General features: G+C 40.5%; 1 protein-coding gene and 1 pseudogene across 1 annotated transcript in view; one reads left to right on the forward strand and one right to left on the reverse strand.

Annotated features, from left to right (window-relative positions):
* Positions 1 to 23,582, forward strand: part of Cfap299 (cilia and flagella associated protein 299) — a 465,505-nt gene that overhangs the window by 359,577 nt on the left and 82,346 nt on the right. The window lies entirely within an intron of this gene.
* On the reverse strand, positions 17,820 to 18,906 carry LOC127210457 (small nuclear ribonucleoprotein-associated protein N-like; annotated as a pseudogene).

The raw sequence follows: 23,582 nt of genomic DNA on the forward strand, positions 1-23,582 counted from the left end.
TTTCCATAAATTTAGAATTTGTCCATAAAATTAGAATTATGCGACAGAAATGCTTAGATTCTATATTTTGCCTCTCAGAAGGCATCTTTGAAACTGCTATGTAATGTTTCAGTGAAACAAAGCATTATAGGATTACAGGTTTGGGTTTCCTTTCACAGAAGAAAACCTCTGTTATTTAAATAACTCAGCAGGAGCGACACTTGTAAGTTTCAAGTGAGTATGCATTTTCTCAGGATGTAGTTCTTGTTACCAAATTCCTGGAACAAAGAGTTTACTCAAGTTTAAGATTTTTCAGCAACTTTTTTTTCAATGAAAATTTCACTATTTTGCAAGCCAGGCATTTTGTGAGTTTTCTTTAATGCTATCATTTATTAAATAATCTTAAAACATGAAAATATATCTAACCCCAAGACACATTTTCATAACAAGTAAAACAACACTTTTTATTGAATATTGATGGATTTTCTTTGATGAGCCACATTTTTATTCTGGCCTGTTTGGTATTCTGCGCCCTTACTATTTTTCTAAAATGAGAAAGTTATTTGAAAAACTAGCATATTAATCTACAAATTTTAAATAAACAGTGCTTTAATTGAAACTGTTCATATTCTATTTTCATAAATATTTGTAATAAATTAAATCATTTTTATATTACTAATATGATTATATTAAATTATGTTAAAAATATGATCACCTTATCATGATTAGATCCCAAAACACAAGTTGGGTCCCTTTGGTGTTGTACTTTATGTCGTTTCATTAGATTAAAACCTTCATGAACACAGGGACCATTGCTCACTTTCTTTCAGGACAACCTGGCGTATGTACTTTTAGAATTTTTTCCCCTTTAAAAAATTCTGTTTAGAACATTCTCCACAGTTGAGTGGAAAGTGGGGTATGACTTTCACATGAACTCTGGTGCCTCATATTTGATCATGTCCCCTGGAGGGAGAGACCTGGTGGCACTCAGAGGAAGGATAGCAGGTTATCAAGAAGAGACTTGATACCCTATGAGCATATACAGGGGGAGGTAATCCCCCTCAGGAACAGTCATAGGGGAGGGGAATAAGGGGAAAATGGGAGGGAGGGAGGAATGGGAGGATACAAGGGATGGGATAACCATTGAGATGTAACAAAAATAAATTAATAAAAATTTTAAAAAAAATTCTGTTTATAGGTCCAAGATGCCTTTTTGACTTTTTTTTCTTTGCATCTTGACTTTGTGTTTTAAAAATCAAAGCTGTAGTGAAACTTTAAATGTTGTTTTTCTTTCTAACACTTTAGTGCCTTGCTTGATAAAGTTAATCAGTTTCCCAGTCTCTCCTAATGCCACCCCAGGAGTTGAACCTACAGCACCACCACATCCTCTGAATGCCAACATCTCCAGATGCCTTCTCTAAAGTGCACTGCATTGCACGTAGTCCGTGCATATCCTCTAGGGTGCTTTAGATCACTTCTGAGGGCTAACACAATGCAAATGCTTTGTAGGCTGCTGAACAGCATAGGTTATCGAATGATGCCACATGTATCTAATTAATTCTTTGTCTCTGTGTATGCGTATTAACGTGTCTGTGTGTGTGTGTGTGTGTGTGTGTGTGTGTATGTTTGTGTGTGCACCTGTGGGTGTATGTGTGTGTGGGTGTGTATGTGTGTGCATGCATGTGTGTGTGTGGTGTGTGTGTATGTGTGTGTGCGTATGTGTGTGTGTATGTGTGTGCATGTGGGGGGTCTGTGTGTCTATGTGTGTGTGTGTGTGTCTGTGCATGTGTGTTGGGGGGTGTGCTTTATGCTCACAGGCATGGTTTGCTTTCATTCTGTGAATTCTTGGATACTGCCTGTTTAATTATCTTATATGGTTTCTTCTAGCTGAGAAATGAACCTTCAAATGTTACCACCTCAGTCTTCCCGTTATGCCATCTTTCCCCTTTACATTTCATGTGTCCATAAGTCCTTCTAAGTAGTCCTCTATTTCTCCAAACTATGTGCACATGCTTTTCAGTGCAGCTCACAATGCTGTAAAGGCAAAGTTTCTTTTTCCCAGGGGGGAAATACTATTATTGAGAGTAATGCTCTTAGCTTACTTCCTCTCGGTGTACTTCAGCACTTCCAGAGGCTCTAGATTGATCCATGCTTAAGGGTAGTGTTTTAAGCAGCCCCCAAAACAAGTCTCAAGTAAATAGTATGTTTCCATGGCCCCAGCTGGCACTTTAATGTCACTGTTTTAAGTGCCTTGTGTCTAGCTGTTGTTAAGGTGATCACAGCCTGCTTTGATAGCCTTTGCTCCATCTGTTTTTCCAATTTTAGAAACTTATTATATATCTAGATTCCCTTTTTCAATAGTCGAAGAGCACTTAATAAAAGCAGCAACCAGATCTTTAGACATTCATCCTCTCACCAAATATATCTTAAATTTTTACTGTATGAAGAATGCTCCAGCCACAAGGAACACAGAAGGAAAAATCAAGCAACAACAAAGAAACTCTGTCTCTCAGACAGTTAGGAAAGTATAAGCTGTAGATTACTGAAAACAGGCTTGGCTCCGAGCAAATGCAAAGGATGGATGGACTTAACAGACAGGCATGCAACTACCCTGCGGCACAGGTGGCTCCAGGCAATAGCTCCTTCTGTTTGAGGAACAGCCAGAAGGGTGGTGTAGTGGGAGTTGAGTAAGAACAGTGGTGGGGAAGGACTAGAGGGTAGAGAAGGGAGGAGCCAGTGTGTTGCATAAGGCTTCAAGGGGGACTAGAGTCAGTTCATGTCACCAAGAAGCCGTTGACTTCTATTTTGAAAGCACCCTCTGCTTGCTGCTGATCAGTGTGGTGGGGGACACAGGAGACTGCAGGGCATTGCTTTTCTCATCACCCCAAGATAGACTATCTGCCAAGGCAAGAGGGACTTATTCTGCAGGCAAGGTTAAGAAGTACAGCTGAGCTCAACAGGGAGGCTGTGAGCAGGGGTCCTTTACTGTTGTGACAGGAGGAGCTCCAGGCAGCTGTTGACGTCTAGTTGGCAGGGTCAGCCTTCAGGAAGCAGAGAATGAGTGCACAAGTAAGTGGAAAGTGGGGCAAGCCCTGGGACCTGCCCCCTACTGGGGCCTTCTTCTTCCAGGTGGCCCCTACCTTCTCAGTGTCCCATAACCTCCCCAAGCAGTGCCACCTGCTGGGGAAAAAAGGCTTAGCCATGGGGAGCTGCGGGGCATTTCACACTCCCACAGCAGCAGGCAGAACTTTCTTCTCTCCCTTCCTAACTTACCTGGCCTGCTTTCTAACATACATGTGGTTCCATAAATTATGACATGAATGCATTTTATTGGGACTCTAGGTGAGAGAAGCAAGGGAGAATGGGGAAATAGAAGGATCCAGAGGGTCCGAGAAACCTACAAGTAGAACATTATGATGGGCAGATCTGGGCCCAGGTGTCCTGCTCAAACTAGGGCACCAGCCAAGGACAATACGTGCAGTAAACTTCGAACCTCTACCCAGATCTAGCCGATGGACAGGACATTCTCCACAGTTGAGTGGAGAGTGGGGACTGACTTTCACACAAACTCTGGTTCCCCATATTTGACCATGTCCCCTGGATGGGGAGGCCTGTCGGCACTCAGAGGAAGGATAGCAGGTTACCAAGAAGAGACTTGATACCCTACGAGCATATATAGACGGAGGAGGTCCCCCTCAGTCACAGTCATAATGGAGGGGAGTAAGGGGAAAATGGGAGGGAGGGAGGAATGGGAGGATACAAGGGATGGAATAACAATTGAGATGTAATATGAATAAATTAATAAAATATATTTTTAAAAAATAACTTAATAAAGGCCAATTTCTCAAATAGTGTAGGCTACCATTTTGGATAATATAAATCACCATACAGATCTGTTTTATGCATATAGGACTGGTTAATCGATCCTTAGACTAATAGCTCTAACATGCTATATGGCAAACAGGACAAATATTAATATTAACCAGATCCCCGTAAATGTAGTGGACAGAGTTCAGAATGTTGTTAATCGTTTGAGGATATGGCAAAGTTGGTCACAGAACTGAAGGATCATAAAATAATTGTGGTAACTTCTGTAAATTAAAAACTTCTTCAGAAGATGTTACTTTTGAATATTGTTAATTCAGATGTTAAACTCAGTAAGCACTTCACTGCAAACAAGTCAGTCTTTGCCAACTCTTCAGATGTGGGGTTGGGAAACCCATCACAGGACAGACTTGATAAGAAGGTCCCATTCTTACTCCTGAGACACTGAAAAGGAAAACAATTCAGCTTTGAAAGGTGTCCCTTCCGTTTTGTGCAACCAGGAGTTTGAAGTTGAAAAACAAGTAGTTCAGAATCGTGTAAATGCTTGCGACCTCCTTTCACAGTCACCCACAGCCCTGCCACTCTTGTTTTTGGAAAACACATTATACAAACAAGCTTCTGAAGAAGAGAAATGCTTCGGAACCGAGCAGAAGCTGTGTTCTTCTGGTAGCAGCAAAAAAGGCAAAACCAGCACACCTGCTTGCAGCTGGGCTCCCCTAGCAGGTCTCACGGGGCCCTGCCATGTGAAGTCTCGGCCAAGTCAAACAGGAGCAGTTTTAAAGTAGGGCCCAAAGAGGAGCTTGGGTAGAGTTGGCCAGCAAAACCCCAGACCCCAAAAGTCCCTGCTGTACAGGCTTGATTTTCATTTCCTTGACCCATTTGCACAAACCTGTTACTGATGGCCAACTCTGCCTCCCAGTACACAGCACACAAATAATAAACAGAGGCCGGCTGACACTCTGAGACACCTGCAGAACACTCACAGTGCGGGATTGTCCACCCACAGGGAAACATTTTTGCTGGGGGCAAATGGGTGAGCATCCACTGGCTCATTACGTACACAAGCGCACTCGCAGGGGGCACATGCATGCGCGCGCACACACACCCTCCCGCCCCCACACTCCTAAAATAAGTTTACCAAGGGCCTTCCTGAGACTTGCTGCACTGCCAAAACAACTAATAGAAAAGAACTGCTGGCTGTGGGAACAGGGTGTGAAAAGGCCTCTGTATGCAGTCATGCCGTGTGTCCCAGGCACTTGGACTTGATGAACTTAACTTTGCAAAAGTGTGGTAGGAGCTGGTGAGCAAGGCTTTGCACAACGACTTTAAAGCATTGAGCTCCTTACTCCAGTTTCTCAGGGTCCAACTTCTTATTTATGCATAAATTACGTATTTGCCAATGAAAATACTTTGTTGAAGGCCTGATCAAGCAGGTGCATTCAGGTAACCTGAAAAGCCTTCGTTGGCATTTGCAAACTTTTCAGAACTGAGTTTCTTGGAATTGACAACAAAGATCCTTTTTTTTATTTCATGAATTCAAGTTGGAAATGTTTATCTAAATAATCCAGAAAATGTGATTTAAATTCCTAATGGGTCAATGGGACTAGGTAGACTAACATTCACCATGTTATAAAAGTAATTCATTTCAAGTGCATCTGTCCATGAGCAATAATTAACATCTTTAAGAAGGCTTGCTCGATATTTGAAATGTTCAGTTCACATAGTGTTTTATTATGCTTTTCATGACAGAAGAAATAAAGCAAAGCTGATTTTATTGCTGAGAGTTTATAGATATACGGTTCAGCCACTACACACACATTCCATACATCGCATGCCTGTGAAAGCAGTGTGTGTGGAGAGAGAGAAACGCAGTTAGGAGGCAGAGAGTTGGGAGACAGACACACAGAGACAGAGACACGAGGTGGGGGGTGGATATTGAACCTCAAAATATAAGGTGACCTTGCTGAAGGCGACGTAAGATGGGGTCAGAGTTAGATTTCAAGGTTGTAATATAATATACAATTTATAGCTACTGTATGGTCACTTTATGACAGAGGGGTCAGCATCCACCGCTACAACACCAACACAAGAGGAAAACATTTTCAGTGGCACGTAAAGATTCTGAAAGAAAACAGTGAGGAGTTAACTAACAATAGAGACTAGCTCTGAAATAGTTGTGGCTTAGGAATTCCAGCATAGTAAGATTTTTTTTTTTTTTTTTTTTTTGGTCTCTTTCTTTCTCCCCTCCCTCCCCCCCCCCCCCATTAACGAAGAATGTCTTTCTGGTGGTCTTTAAAGACACTTAAATCAAGTTTTAGGAATAGTTCAAACCACTCTTGGACAAGACAAAACACCCCAGCTGTGGTTTAAGCATCAGTGCAGCTGTAGAAAGTATGCAAGTAAGACCTGGGGCTGGAAAAGAGCCAGTGCATCTTAAAGAGTCCCACCTGGACCTACTTAGCGCCTCCCTTGCCCTAACCTAAACACATGCCCTTGTCCTCCTCAGGGAGAGCACTGGAACCAGAGGAGTGCAAGGATTAGGACCCAGTTCACATTGGCAGGATTCTTCCGGGCCTCCTCTGCTTCCTGCCTCCCCCACTTGGGCCCTTTATTTGTTTTCTTCTACGTTACAATAGAAAACTGAAACTTGGGGCCAATAGTCATGTTATACACTGATAAACTGCTGTCTTTCCCCTACGGGCTGTACTGCAGACTGTCTTTCACTGCATGTAAGTGGAAGAGTAAATGTGGAAGCTGGTCCAGCTCCCTGCAGATAGGCTGGATCTGATGTGGGCAGAAACCCCACACACCTCTCCCTGCCCATATTCTTCAGTGCAGCCTTCCCTAAGACACCACGTTTCTGTGTGCAGCAGCTGACAGTACATTTGCGGAGCTCCCCTGGAGCATCTGTAGTGATCCATTATGATTTCATTTATACTGCAAATACTAATTACTACTATTCTTGACCCTGATAGCATATTTTGTGCCTAGTACTGGCCAACCATTCTGCAGAGATTGTGTGATATAAACAAAATTTCAGCAGTGCACAACGCAAATACGGCATTAGCTGACATTTTTTGTTCTGGTTTTGAGACAGGGTCTCCTGCAGCCCATGCTAGCCTCTAACTTACTCACTTTGTAGCCATGATGACCTTGCACACCTTCGGCCTTCACCTTCTAACTATTGGGATTACAGGCATTTGCCTCAAAGCCCATCTTATCTCCCCTTTCTAGATAAAAATAACCGGAGGTTAAAGAACTTACCTAAAGTTGACCAGCTAAGAAGTTATAGAATTAGTATTTGAACGGAATTTGTTGTGAAAACGTTGCTGATAGGATATAGAAACAAGACTCACTGCAGTTCTTTCAATTATTTTTTTTTTTGCATGTTTCTAAATATTTATAATGTTCAATCAGGAGAAAACCGCTGTTATACTCATCTCCATGTAGCTCTCATTGAAATGGCTTATTGCAATTCATTTCATATGCATTTGGAATAACATTGTAAATGTCAGTATAAAATATGATCACTAAGAAGATCCTGAAAGGTCCCAAATTTTTCTTCTCACCTAACATCAGCCACAGGACAGAATCTGTCTGGTATAACTATTCTTAAGTTTTGGAATCTGTTTCTAACTTTGCAGGTCTCCTCAACAAGTAAGTTACAGTTAATTTCATCTCTCAACAATAGCGACCTGGCCCTTGACCCCAGCCTATGGTAGCTCCTTATATATGTGTTCACACTGCAGCCTGCACATCGTGTGCATGAAATGAGATGAGGAAGACCCTAGAGTATTGCTGTCACAGCTCCACACACTCTTCACCTGCACTGTTGCAATTACCCTCTTCTGGATAAAGTGACTTAACAGACTCTCTAGGGTTCCCCACCCATTGCCTCTTTCCATTTTCCTTACTGGAGCCAGAAATTAAGCAATAGGGTATTTGAAAGCAACTGCCTATAGGAAAAAAAAAAAAAAAAAAAAAAATCAAGTGGTCATGTACCAAGAAGGTACAGCTTTAGAAAATAGATGGGGGAAAACTTGAGTTTATATTATATGCCTGTCTAAAAGTAGTTTAAAACCCAATAACAACAACAAATTAAAGAAGACAAAATAAAACTAAAAATAGACAAAATTAATAAAATGACAAACAAGGGGAAAATGCAAAACAGAAAAACTGAAGATCAGTAAGAACTTTATTTCCAGATTTACTACCTCACAAGTTCCAAAGTTCAGGTATTCAACAACAAAAATAAAAATCACAGTCCATCAGAAGAAGAAAAGAAATTTCATAGAAAAATGTATGACCTGTTTGAAGAAACAGAGGAGAAACTGCTCAGAGAATAACTAGACAAACCAGATGTTAAATCCACTAGACAGCGGCCTTAAAGCTGAAAATAGTTGCTGAAAGCTAAAAATGTATAAGAGGGGAGGCCTAATAAACGTAAAAAGGTTCCTCTCAAATTTATAAACTAAAAACTATGCTTACAAATGAAAATGGGAAGGAGGGAGGGAGGAATAGGAGGATACAAGGGATGGGATAACAATTGAGATGTAATATGAATAAATTAATAAAATATATTTTTAAAAAATGAAACCGTACATCACTTCAGAACTCCACAGAGAAATCCGGGAGCAGTGCAGTAATGCCCTAAGGCAAAGACAGTGACAACTGCTAAGTGAGGAAAATGTGAGGAAAGTGACCAAAGCATCCTGGAGCTGAAATCACCAATATTTTGTGCACCACCAAGAAGCAGGAGATGAGTGGGAAAGAGTATTTGAAGACACAATGGTGAAATGTTTTTCTGAGGTTGATGAAGGACATTATTTCAAAAGCCAAGAAGCTCAGTGGACTCCATCAAAAGTGTTTTTGTATCTGACTGAAGGTCTGCTGTTAGGAACCAGAGCACTGCAATTACCAGCCCAAAACACCAAATGCAGATTAGTTACAAAACCCACACAAATAGAAATAGGAATTGAAAGGCTGTGAGAAAACCAAGCTAGGCCCAGAAGACTGGAGCGGGATTTGCAAGACAATGCAATGCTAACCGAATATAAAGCACGCATAGCCAAATAAATCTAATCTCCCTTTTTCAGGAGCTATACTAACTATAAATATTTGCATCCCTGATAAGAGAATGCCAAACTATTGGAGGTAGAACTTGGCAGAATTGTAGGGAGAAATAAACAGTTTCACAATAATACCTCACCCCCTATAATAGCTAGGCTAGCCAAGCATGATGTAAAGAAACAGAATGCTTGATCCACAGTAAACACACTGAATACTAGATACTTGCAGAGCAGAAACAGGAGGCAGCAACAGGACAAGCATTCTCCACAGCTACATGTGGAACATTGTCTGGCACCAGCACAAATTTAGCTTCAAATAGATTTAGAAGTATAACTATCATAGAAAATATTCTGTCTAATCAAAACCAGAATGAAATTAAAAGTTAATAATAGTATAAAGACTGTAAACATCCACTAGAAATTTAGGGATGTTAAAAAATATTTTTAGATTTAAATTTTTTTAATTGTTAATTATGTGCTTGTGTGTGTGCCTGTGAGTATAGGTTTATGCCCAAGAGTGCAATGCCTGTGAAAGCCAGTAGAGGGCATAAGAGTTGGCATTATAGGTGGTTGTGAGCTACCTGGCTATGGGTGATGAAAATCAAATTAGGGTGCGTGACTTTCTAGCTTCTGATCTATAACGCCAATGCTTACACACACACACACACACACACACACACACAAACACAAACACACAAAACTATCAGTGAATCAATGACAAAATTAGAAGGTGAGTAAGTTAATATTAGCGTGAAGTGCTACATCAGTGGCTAAGAGTGTGTGGTGCTCTTACAGAAGACCCATCACTCATGTCTAGTGGCACACAGCTGCTTGTAATTATAGCTCCAGGGACTCCAACAACTCTGGCCTCCTCAAGCCCCTGAACTGCCCTGCATATACCCCCCAACACACACACACACACACACACACACACACACACACACACACACACGTATATATACATGTATGTGATCAAGATCAAATAAAGCTGTAAAATAAGCAGTAAGAAAATGCTTAGAAAAAGGAAACAAACATTTAGAAACAAGTGAAAATAAAAAGAAGATATACTGAAGTGTTTGTTACACAATTTAAAGGAGAGCTTGGAAAGAGGTTTTTAACCTATAGGTGACAAAGTATGCACACAACTACGTTCCTTGCTCCTATGTTTATAATAACTTGAAGTGGAATCAGTTCAGATGTCCATCTGTGGGAAAATGGATGAATTAGAAAATATTACACTGAATAAGGGTCACCCGGGCCCAGAAAGACCAAATTCCAAACGTCATCTCACACACATGCCTTCCATTGGAACGTCTAGAGTTTTGTGCTGAAGTAGGAGTGTCTGCAGAGGTCAGGAAGGAGCCAAGAAAGCTTGAGGCTGGGGGGCAGACACTGGAGTCAGGACACAGTCAAAGAAATAATTTATCAAATTATTGGAGGTGAATATGAAGGGTGATCATCAGGGGATGGGAGAAAGGCAGTAAGAGAAAATGCCAATCAAAACTAAGGTATAAAAATGACATATCCTTAGGACATGTTTCCTTATAAGCTAATATGCTAAATGATAAGTAAAGAGCTTGAACAGAAAGGTACATTGCACAGCAGCCAGATAACACAGCTTCCCGGAGTAATGGGTTTTAAACACAGAATCTCCTTGTGAGTTTTTGGCCCTTAGAAGTTCCCAACATAATACAAGATGTTACCGCCATACATGATAGCCCATCAGAACTAGGCACCAAGATCCAATTCCTGAGACAACACATTTTGAATACAGAACAGAGAAACTGACTTACAATGACCTAGAAGCTTCCTTCCTTCTGGCTAGTATTCACAGTAGCACACTGGGTTATGAAGGTTGCTGGTGGAGAAAAGTCATCAATGTTCTCATCCACCACCGACCTCGTGTTTTACAATACCAACTGGCCAGGCCAGAAACGTCCATTGGCAAAGCAGTAGCATGACTGTTCTGGGGTACCCAATCACTTCCCAGTTACCCCAGGACCACTCCACTCTTAGAAATATATTATTGGTACTGTAAAGCTACCAAAAGCTTTACCAAGGGTTAGGGAAATCACAAACCTTACAGGATAATCAACTACTGTTATTTTTGCTAAATGGACATGTTGTTAAACTATTTTATAAATATTTATATTTATACCAATAGACTCTTACCTGATTAGAGCACTGAGAATAAGTTAGGGCTGATTTTGCAGCCCTAAATGCTCATCTCTATCACCCAGGCCAAGGTCCAAGGGGTATTATGGGAGGGTGCTAAGGAAGAGGTCTCTGAAACACCATCTTCTGGACATGACACTGTTACTGCATTCATGGGCACACATAAGCTGTGAGCCCCTGTACAGACACCCCCGCACACACATGCCAAAGTAGAAGGTGACTAGTTGAAAAGAATGAGGTCAAAGGGGAAAGAAAGGGGACACAAGTGGGTAATTGAGGGTGAATAAGGTGACAAAGCACTGTGTCCAAATTGCAATCATATAAAACAAAGCTAATATTTTCAAAGAACTTTGAAAAGACTCTTTAGACAACAGTATTACAAAATAAGGACTCATAAAAAGAATAATTAACTAAACCCCAAAAGTAGCACAAGAAAGAAAGAAATTTAACAGCAGAGATCAAAAACATAAAGAAAAATAAAGAACAATAAAACGTTGACAAAGATATACTTACAAAATGACAAGTATTTAGTAGATAGAATGATTAAGAAAAAAAATCTTTAGTTAAAACATCAGATGTATGGCCATGCTACAAATTTTACAGAAATAAGTGAACTATTAATAAACGTGTACTATAAATAATTATGGGCTAACATTTTGATAATTCAGGTGAAATGGACTAATCTCTGCAGAAACACCACAAAAAAACTTACAAAACTGGGTGATGAGGGGAAAAAGTCTTAATAGACACTTAACAGAGATATTGCATCATTGTTCAGAATAACTCCCACTAGGTAGTGAAGGAGTCATTGGAGTGACCGGAGAACTCACTGGAGACTCCCACCAAGCATTGAAAGTAGTATCAACACGTCACGGACATTTTGGAGAAGACTTTTAGAATCAGAAAATCTGTCCAGATTCACATCCCAGAGTCAGCATTGTTCCAAAACCAAAACCAGGCAAGGGCAATTTGAAAAAGAAAATGACAAGCAAATACATAAACAGTAATACAAGCATCACACTGATGAACTGAGTTCAACAGCAAACCAGAAGGATTATGTGCTCTTAGTTTGTTTTCTGTTGCTGTGATAAAGGACTGATCAGGCACAGCTTGGGGTGCGGGTGGGGGCATTTGGCTTACACTTCACAGTCCACCACCGTGGGAAGACAGGAAAGGAACTCAAGTAGAAACCATAGAGGAACCCTGCTTCCTGGCTTACTCACTGGCTCAGGTTCACCTAACTTTCATGTACAGTCCAGGTACACCTGCCTGGGATGTTGCCATGGACAGCAGCAGGGCTGAGCTGTCTCACGCCAATTGTCAGTCCAGACAGCTAATTCCATGCATTGCCATGTGCCAGTCTGATCTGGGCAAGTCTCCAATTGCAATTCCTTCTGCCCAGGCTATTCTAGGTTGTATCACGTTGACAATAAAAACTAACCAGGGTGAACATCATGACTGCGTGTGGTTGATTCACAGAATGCAAATGTGACCCAATATATAATAATCAATCAATACGTTATATACCAAATTCATAAAATGAAGGAAAATCATGTGGTCCTCTTAATTGGTACAGAAAAGACACTTAACAAAATTCAGCCTCCCTTATGATTTAAAACACCCATAAAAGATTAAAGGGTAAATACATTATTATAAAAGGCATATGAAGATGCAACTGAATAAATGTAGGAGAAATATTGCCCATATATGCCCAGTTTCTCCTTTAGCCAACTAGAAGTCCATTTTAAAAGGCACCCAAGTTGTAAAAAGAAAAATTGTCCATTTTTTGATATGATAGTTAATATGTAATCATATCTTAAATATTAAAATATCTAAAATATCTATATACTCTCTCATACACACATGCAGAGCTAGCTTGTATTTCTCCAACAATGAACAATCTGAAGAGGAAATTTTGTAATCATTTTCTTTGCAATTCCATCAAGTAGAATAAAATACTAAAGAATTAACTGTAACAAGGATTGAAAATACTTGTAAAACTGAAATCTACAGAGCATTGCTGAAAGACATCAAAGGCATAAAGGAAGGGAACAACATCCGTGTTCATGGAGTAGAAGACTTCAAAATATCCATACTTTAAAAATGCACAAATTTCATGCAATGTCTAAGAAAATCATACATTTTTGTGGAAATTTTAAAATACATCCTATGCAAAAGCGAAAATAAAACATTCAGAAATACATGGAACCAGCTGTTTTATGTTTGATTCATCAACAGACAAAATAAAGCATGAAAAGCAATATAGGCAACAAGAATAGACTTGAACTTTTTGAAAATTAAAAATGTACGTCACATGACACTATCAAAATTGATATGGCAGCTCACAAACAAGCAATAATACCTGTAATTCATATATTAAGATAAACTTAATGTTCAAAATGGTTAGTGAATTAAAACTCAAAGACAAAGAGCCAACTTGAATTAAAAAAAAAAATGAAGAGCTTGGCTGTTGTTTTTTTTTTTTCCATATAAAGTTGAGAATTGATCTTTCAAGGCCTTGAATTATTTCTCCAAGGAAGATAAGTAAATAGAAAATAAATATATGACAGACTCTCACCTTTACTGCTGATTTGAGGAATACACACCCAAACCACGAGGTAATGCCAGCAGCCATGAGGATGGTGTCCATCAAGGCAGGAGGGCAGGCATGAGTGCTGAGGAGGCTGTGGAGATGCTGAAACCTCCGTGCACTGTTGGGAAGAGTGCAAGTGGCTCTGCTGCTGGGGAAGACCCACCAGCATTTGGAAATCAATTCCACTGAGCAGTATTTCTCAGCCCTGCTGTGAAGCAAATATTCCATAAAAAGATTTTTAAAACATGCAAGTGTGCACTTCACCCTTTTCAGCCAACATGCACAGAGCTACAGGCATTTTCTTTCAGCCTCTCAGAGACACTAGGTCTGCGAGCTGCCCTGGCTGAGTTCTAGCAGTGCTTCTCAAGATGGGCAGCAGGACGGGGCACTAGGAGGGATCCATGAGCAGTCTTTGTTTGTTTGTTGGTTTGTTTGTTTTTTGAGACCAGGTTTCTCTGTGTAGCCTTGGCTGTCCTGGACTCACTTTGTAGACCAGGCTGGCCTCGAACTCACAGCAATCCACCTGCCTCTGCCTCCTGAGTGCTGGGATTAAAGGCGTGCGCCACCACCGCCCAGCCCAGGAGCATTCTTTAACATGCAGACTCTTCAGGCATTCTCTTGCTTCTAATGAGAATCTCTGAGATTAGAGCCCAGAAATGTTATTTTAACTCTCAAATGACTCACAAAAAAATAAATATTGACAGCTCTTCACCTGCGATATTTATCTCCTTTCATATTACAAGTATGCCTTAGTAAGAAGCCGTGCCATTGGCCCTCTAGTGTGCAACACACATACTATGCGCTGTGCACATTCCACTTTTGTAGCTCATAGTTTCTCATTTGATTAGGTTACTTTTACAAACAATAGCACTTCAATTCTCATGTTTCTCTAATTAATCAGTACTGTATATAACAGAGAACATAAAGTCTTGAAGCATCAGGACTTGTACTTGTTAGTGCTGTTTCAAGCAATTTTCATGTCATAACTATACTATACTATGCCATCTATAATAAATCTAGGCAATGACATGTTTACAAGAGCTTCTTCTAAATAAAGCTCATATAGAAAGCCTATTCCAGGTAGTATTTTTGTGTTAGAGCAATGAACATAATACAAATGGATTTGTATAACTTTGATGCTCCAAATATTTATTGTCAAATGCTCAGGGCCATTATGTCTTAACTGGGGTTGATTTCCCATGTGGCTATCAGTCCAATACTGTGAAGAATGACAGTACTGCACAGCACCTGGGGTGACATCTGTCTTGTGGTCTATGATGCATAACCCAGTGACATTGCTCAGAGGCAGTAATTATACCCCAAGGGAGTTCTAAATCTAAACTAAGGCTGTTTTCTTATCTACTTCCTATCATGGTGCATTGGAAAACATGTCCACTGTTTGAAAAGCCATATGCAAGTTTGTTTCCTAAAAGGATTTGTAAATATACTTGCAAATAAAAGAAATGCAAAGCACATATTAGTTGATAAAATCACTGCTGATTTGGTTTTGAAAAGAAATGATAAAGACTGTACAAAGTAGTTACAAAAGGATTTATATAGTCTTCAAAACACACTAAGATCTAGTGTAAATATAAAAGTTCTGATTTTCTCTTCATTTGCATTTCAAATGTAAATATTATGTTTACCTTTTTCCAGCTTCGGGCATTTAAGATTATTTTGGGTTCATTTTCAGGATAAAAGTTTGTTATGATAAAAGATAAGCTTTATGGAGAGAATGTATTTCCCTTTGCATAAATATTTATTGTGATACCAAAACAAAAAACAAAAAACAAAACAAACAAGCAAACAAACAACCCTACTGGCTGAATAAGTGCTTTAATTTAAAAGAAAAAAAAAAGAAAAGACCATAAAGGGTAAGTCACCCTCAGCCTTATGCAGACGTTGCAGGAGCCTGTGTCATTGTGCTTCTTAGAATCCAAATGAGGGATCAGTTGAGGTCACCAGAGAAGGCACATTGCCCTTCCAAATAGTCGCACCCTGAATCTCACTGAAACTATTGTCACGTGACAGTAGATTTGCTGCTAGACGTGGACACTCCATCCTGTACTTGAAGCCACTGCTGCTTTGCACTGTGTGCTCAGTTCATGGCACTTAGGATGCCACTGCCTTCCAGACCTACTATTTCCTTTCAGTCTTACTTCCTGACTTCCTTGTCTTCTTTCATTTTAAATAATGTGTTTCCCTTGGTATCAATGAAAAATATCATTTGCTGAATGACTCCTCTGTTCTAAGATTTTTCTCTTATTTAATGTTAACCCAAGATCTACAATGTAGATCTCATTTTATAGGTAAGAAAACTGAGGCCTTACATCACATAGTCAGTGTTCCAGTCATGATTCCAAGAGGAAGTAATGGCAATGTTTGGTTGCTTGAACATGATCTCATGCAAGGGCCATTGCACGAAAACAAAGGTAATAATAATAAAACTGTTGCCACAATCTTATGCACCCTACTCCAAAGAATGATATTTTAATAAATGAGAGAGGGGTGAGGAGAGGAGAGAAGAGAGAGAGTTGTGTAGATTTTAACATGAATGCAGGTCTGACATCATGGGTCATAGACAGATCCCATCAAAGAGGATGAAGGCGAGAGCCATTTTCCTGGGGTAAGGGGTAAGTCAATTCTTACCCCTTCCAGGACACTACCACTATAAAATACTCTCATTGAAGGAGCTTCTTGTATGGCTATTTTTATATCAACCTGACACAAGCTAGAGTTATCTAAAAGGAGGGAATCTCAATTGAGAGGATGCCTCCATAAGATGTACAGAACATTTTTAAATTAGTGGTTTATGGGGAAGGGCCAGCACTTTCTGTGTAGTGACATTCTGGGCTAGTGGTGCTGGGTTCTATAAAAAAGCAGACTGACAAGCCGTGAGGAGCAAGCCAGTAAGCAGCACTTGAGGATGCTGCCGTGTCTGTGTTCCTGCCCCAACTTCCTTCAGGGCTGACCAGTGGTGTAGAAGTGTGAGCCAAGTAAACCCCTTTGCCCCCAACTTGCTTTGGTCATGGTGTTTCACCAGAGCAGTAGTGACCCTAAAGAACCTCCTTAGTCATACAGTAGGTGAAAAGGTGTCTGGAGCAGTAACACACAGGTGCTATGATTAATCAGTGGTCACACTGGAGTTAGTACTTGAGTCTCCACAGTGAATCTGTGGTTTATTGGGTAGGATGGGGGGGATGGGAGCAGGAGGCTCTGTTTTTTGAGTCCAGGTTCCAGAAAGAAAATGATTATTCTCATCAAAGAGATTTGATTTCTTCTTTATCATCTACGGTTGTATGACATTGCTCCGCCTGGGAGAGAATGATTGTTCATGGGAGAATGAGGAATAATTTGGAAATGTGGCCTTCTGGGGACTGCTACTCTGTGTAAGAGTTACCCTTCTGAGTAGCAGGAAGATAAACGTTCAACCCTTTTCAGGATATTGATTCTGTCATTTTTTTCCTTTTCTTTTCTTTTCCTTTTTTTTTTTTTTTTCTTTTTTGTCATTTTTTTTTTCTTATCCTTTGAACTTTATCATTTTGGAGAATTTTATGGACTTGTTCTTACATCTCCACAATACCCATTTATTAGGTCTTTCCTAGAAGTTGACAACATTGTATTCTACTTGTTCCTCCATGGTTTGTGGCTCCATAACTTTCAGAACTGCTTCCCATCCAAAAGGCTATCATTTCTCTTGGCACCTACATAGCCATGTACTAATGTTTACCAAATGAATAAGAAAACAAAATATCTTTCTCTAATTACTTTTTATGATTTAAAATGTGTAGGAGTCACATGATAGAGAAGTAGTAATATCTTCATAGTAAACAAATAATAAATTATAATAAATAATAACCTGATATTGTTACATGTGATAGTGTCTGTCTTTGTACGTATTATAACTAGCTAATTCTATCTAGCTATAATACATACACTTCTAGCTAGTCTAGCTGATGACATAAGAAAAACATAAAATACATTTGATGAAGGACTCACATACACTAAGCAGTCAAGCAATGAATATTTATTAATTCAAGTCCTTATTTTTTTTCAATTGCTCTATGTGGCATTTATCTGTTAGTAGTGTAGTAAGAGGAGTCAGAAAGCTTTCAGGCTACACAGTTTCACAAGATGTACTGCAGAGAAAAGAAGGGCTAATATTTATCAGCCATATCTTAGGGTCTTGGTGGATGCATTCCCCGGGAAAGCGGGCCCCTAACGCCTGGTGGAGGGGATATCATTCCTGGAGGGGGCATCCCTATAGGTGTCCCTCGAGCAGGGAGAAGGCCAATTGGACGGCTCTTGGGTGGTCTCATACCTCGTGGAGGAGGCATAATTCCTGGAGGCGGGGGTTTTTCTGCCTTTCGGTGGTGGTGGAGTTCCCTGTCCTGGTGGGGACTGTGTTGGGGCCCTAGCAGTGCTGCCAGTAACAGCGACAGCAGCAGCTGCTACAGCACCTCTTCCTTGTGGAGTTATGACCTGCTGGGATGGACCTCCAACTCCTGGGACAGCCTGCTAATCCAACAGGAGCTTGGGAACTAAGCACACCAGTTGGTACTCCTCTGCCAGCAGCCCTGCCAACCCCGTGGCCACCTGCAGTGCCAGCAAGTGGCACACAAGAAATGCCAGTATCTTTGGGAGGTAGAACCTCCCCAGTCATGGAGATCCAAGTTCCCCCATGAAGCAAGACCAGACCCCAAACCCGTTTTTCTTCATGCTCTGACTGTTTTGCGTTCTTTGGCTCAATCTTCCTGAACTCATCACAATCACAGAAGATCAAATTCATATGCTTGTCAAAAGCCTTAGAGGTGCCAATGAAGATTCTTCCATCTTGCAGAATATATCTCATTCTATGATCAATGTGCTGTTCTACAATAGCCATTGTCAACAGTAAAATGTCAAGATGTTTAGTTCTTGGGGGAGCAAGGGCTATAAATAAAGGTGTGGTGCAGGCTCTTAGGCACACTGTAAGTTTGACCAAAGTTTCACAAGTAATGGATGGGTCCTGTTTTCCTTGACTTCCACCACCTTGATCTTCCAGTGCTGCTTTAACCACTCTTGGTGTCTCAGCTAAGAACGCTTGTCTCAGTTCTGCCTGGAAATCCACCACAGAACTTGCTGCTGCTGAGAATGCTGTGGGTACAAATGACACTCTTGGTTGCTCACTGAGGCTGTCCTTCGACATTTGACTTGGACTTCTGCCTCTGGCTCATGCTGTTCAGTAGTTCTTCTCAAGTGTAAGTGATCCCTTGCTCACTCCATCCACGCTGCAAATCACTCCTCAGAACCAGGCATCGGACATCTCCAGCTTCCTCTCCTCTTCCCAAGTCTTTTCTCTTTTCAACCAGTATAAAATGTTTCATTTCCATAGTCATGGAGAAAACGGTTCCAACTAAGTAAGCACATTCTGTGTGTGGATTAGGAACCTAGTGGAGTTATGAAAACATACACTGTCCCATAATACAACATTGTGTATAGAATAAAGGAATTGCTTAAATTATTGTTTTGCTTTCCCTGTTTAGTTACTTGGCCTCTTTTTCAAAGTACAGGGCAAGTTATTTCTTCTATAACTTGTTGATTACTCTAGTAAGGTCCTTACTTCACAAATTGCAATGAACTTTGAAAGTCTGTCATATAATTATGTTAGAGATCAGAGTAACTAATACTTTCCTATGGCATTATTTAGACCTTAAAAATCTTTAGGTTTAGGGGAAATCCTAGCTAGATTTTGCCAACACATCTGAATTTGCAAATAACATTTCATTGTTTGGAGCTTACGAAGAACATATGCTCAGAAAACCATGCTGTTCCTGGAATGAAGATAACATTTAATGTTAATATATGTTTTATAAGAAAACTTTCAAGTGAAAAAAATGACAGGAGACACTGAACGCTTCCCTGTTACAGCTTTGTGGTGTTTATATGAGCACATAGCAGTGTGTTTACTTCAATAATTACCGGAGGAAAAAAACCACAGGGTATTGAGTAATTCATGATTTAATTAAGAACATCAAAATCCATATATGTCATGCCTAACTTAATCACAACATAAAATTTAAACCTTACAAATAAAGACCGGCCTTGGAAGATGGTACATGACAACCATGCATTTACAGCTAGAGCCTCTGGGGACTAAGCCAAGGAGAGTTGGAGAGCAGCCAGCCTGTGATGCTGGAAACTCACTGGTTTCAGAAGCAAAAAAAGAATGGAAACTTTAGAAAGCAGAGCAGAAGGTGAAAGAGTCCAGAGTATGTACCATAGGACTCAGCCCCAAACAGGGAGTGCTCAGCTCCCAGTTGTAGCAAGAGTGCAACTACAGATGGCTTAAGGCAAAGAACCACAGACAAACAAGACCCTCAGTATCAGTCACTTTAAGAGATGAAGGGAGAGAGGGAAAGATGGGGGCTGAGAGAGATGAGAACATGAACAGGCATAAGGGGAAAGGCTAGACTCAAATGTCCTAGCAGAGATAGAGACAATGGGGAAAAAAGACTAAAAAAATATAACCAGCAATGGACTCATCACAGCAGATCTGAGTCCGATTAAGCTAGAATTTTTGTATCTGCATATCATAGAAGTACTGAGAAAAATCCTCTTTCCTCCGCATGTGGCTGGAGCTGTGGCAGGGGGCCATTTTAAGTAAAGCATTGCTCTGGATGTAAAGGTCCTTCCTTACATGGCCTGTCCTAGGAACCCAAGACAAATGCCAGAGTAGTATACTCTGAACCTAGTCTGAAGAACTTTTCAGCTATAAGGGGAAAACTCACTTAGAAATGTGGAGTTAGACGTCTATGTGGTAGACATCCATTCTGAGCAACAGATGGAAGGAGATTCAGTATCTCCCTAGATGAGGGAGGACCAATGACATGAACTTCCAGATGCCTAAGTCTGGCATGCCAGTGGAAAAGTTGTCCAAAGCTCTATGCAGTGCCTAGAGGGCGAGAAATGCCTTTAGTCATAAACACCCACTGCCCGGCCCAAAATCTGCATCTGTGGTTGCTGGGCAAATGAAACAAATGTCAACATAGGAAATGAGAAAACTCAGTGGCCCTTCTCCCACAGGCAGTCATCAACTAAGTAGCAAGATGCAGAAAAAATAAAGGCACTCTCATCGTACCCAGGAGAATAACTACGCAGAGAAAATTTCTCAACCCAGTTCTCTTTCCTTCACTCCTATACATCCCTTATTTAGTACCTAATGTTGCAGGGCCAGCTCTGTCCTGTCTTATCTCGTTTCCTGTTCTGAGACAACTCAGACAAGCTGTCACAGACAGTATGGGCTAGTGTGAGCCTGGAAGTCTGCCTATCTCAGCCTCCTGATGCTGGGATTACTTTAGGTTGTCTTTCTTTGTCTTTTTTCTCTTTTCCCTCTTTGGTGCTATTTTATTTCCTCTTGTTTCTTCATTTTCTCCCCTTCTAATTTATTTTCTTCTTCTAATTTTCCTCAGTTGCTTTACACTAACTAGTCACTCATCTTACTCTGGTTATTTTCTTTCCACTCTGATCTTGACAAATAATAACCCAGAACACATTGCACTGTCTTGACTTTTCTTTGTTTTCCAAATGTTAGTAAAACAGGTGCTTGTTTTTAATTGGTTAGTGGGCGTAATAATCAGTTGTAATTGCTTCTTCGGTCGTCGTTCTACTCTCAGAGTGGGGCTCATGGTCCTGTCTGGTGTCCTGAGCACATGAGCTGATGAGATTAGCTGCTGAGCTATACCCAAGCCCAGTAATGAGGAACTACATCACAACTTAATAAAATGTAGACTTACTTCAAAGGTGATTTTTGAAAACCCAGAGAATGTTCAACTCTCAATAATGAAACACAAGAAATATGAATAATCAAGTTACTAATCAAGAGTAATAGGATATGAACACAGTGGATATCAAGGAATTCAAAGGAATGATTATAGGAATGTTCGATAAAATCGGAGAGGACAGAAATGCATTTTGAACAGACTTAAAGAGAATACAACTAAATACCTCAACTATGCAAAATCAGTGCAGAGTATTAAGGATGGATTCAACAAAGAAATACTGGCCAAAAAATAAAAGAAAAATTGGCAATGAAATGGCCAATAAGTCTAGTAATCTCAGGGGGGAACCTCACCAATCAAATAGGAGATAGAATCAAAACTTGGAGACAGAATAGATGAACTATAGTACTCAGTAGCAATGACTGAGTAACATGAATAGCATTAGAATATGCAATGTCTAGAGGGCACCATTAAGAGGTCCAACCTCTTAATCATCATAAAAGCAAAAAAGGGTTTAATTTAAAAACGAAATAAAATTTAAAAATATAATAGCAAGAAAATTGTCAAACTCCATGGAAGAGAGGGGCACACAATACGAGATCCAAGATAAATTCAGAACACCAAATAGATAAGACCAGCAAAGAATTATACTGTACACTGTAATATACTTAAAAACACTAACTGCACAAAATAACGACTATGAAAAGCTGCAAGAGAGGAGCACTTCGTTGCATATAAAGACAAACTCAGCAGAAATCACCTAGTTTTCATCAGGAACTCTGAAAGTCAAGAAAGTATGGAACAAAGCATTTTAACATCTGAAAGAGAAACATTAAATTGGAAACTTGCATACAATTTCAAGTTAGTCCATTGTCATCAGAGCGAGGAGTGTGGCAATAGGCAGAGAATTGGAGACGGACGTAGCTGAGAGCTTTACATCATGATTTACACATCTTCCAACAGGCAAAACCTATTCCAAAAATGCCATACCTCCTAATCTTTCCCAAACAATTCCACTAACTGGCGACTAAGTATATGAGCCTGTGGAAGCCATTCTCATCCAAACCACCACAGTCCCCATGCAGCAGCTAATAAGCAAATGGAAAGGAAGCTTCAGTGTTAGATGGGATGTGAAAGTCGAGGAGTCATGTGGATGGTGAAAGGGGTTGGTTACTAAAGAGCTGCGGTGAGGTAGGAAAGTCTCTGGCATTATCTCCCTTAGTGCTGAATATACGTGGACAGGGTCACTAGCACCAATGTCAGCTTACCACTAAACAGAGGGCTGAGGGTTCAGTCACCGCATTGTCTTCTGTTTGACAGACATGTCCTGCAAGTGCATGACAAGGTCTCTGGTGCAGACATTCATGAGCCAAGGTGCATGCTCTCAGTAGACTCCTTTCCTCTGGTAGTGAAGCAACCAGAGTGTGCAAACAGAGAGTCACAGGGAAAGACTGTAGAGTTCAGAAAAGCTGATACTGAATCGAAGGAACATAAACAAAACCAGAGGTGAGTCAAGTCTCCAAGAGGAGGAAACACTTCAATTTGAAATTTGAAAAGTGAGACTTCTGTGGAGAGGTATGAAGGAGGAGCATATTCAGTAGCGCTCAGACAAGGGTCTGGTGAGATGGCTCACTGGGGATAGGCACTTGGCAAGCCTGTTGACCCAACCCCTGATATCCACATACATGTAGAAGAAGAAAATCTATTGCACAGGGTGCTCCTCTGATTTCCATACATGTGTCGTGGGACACCCTTCCCTGTCTCTGTCTCTGTCTCTCTCTGTCTGTCTGTCTGTCTCTCTCTCTCTCTCTCTCTCTCTCTCTCTCTCTCTCTCTCTCTCTCTCTCTCTCTCACACACACACACACACACACACACACACACACACACAGAGATGTTTTAAAATTTAAATAGTGCCAAGATGGAAGATTGTCTAGCATTTTCAAGAAATAAAAAGGTCAGTTAGTGTGGCTGGCTTATAGTGACAACAGAGAGTGGATTGGCACTGTAACATTAAATTAAAGGCTCTTAAGTGATCTTTGTCTTGGGGGGTTGGTATGGCTACTCCAAACATCGAGAGGTTCAACATCTCTGAACACTGCTGCTTCTTGCCAGGTATGACAAGGGAGAGTGCACATTCAGGACACATGGAATTGCATGGCCTTTACCTGAGAGGCTTACCT

This window comes from Acomys russatus, chromosome 28 (assembly GCF_903995435.1).
Source record: "Acomys russatus chromosome 28, mAcoRus1.1, whole genome shotgun sequence".
In the NCBI taxonomy this organism is placed as follows: Eukaryota; Metazoa; Chordata; class Mammalia; order Rodentia; family Muridae; genus Acomys; species Acomys russatus.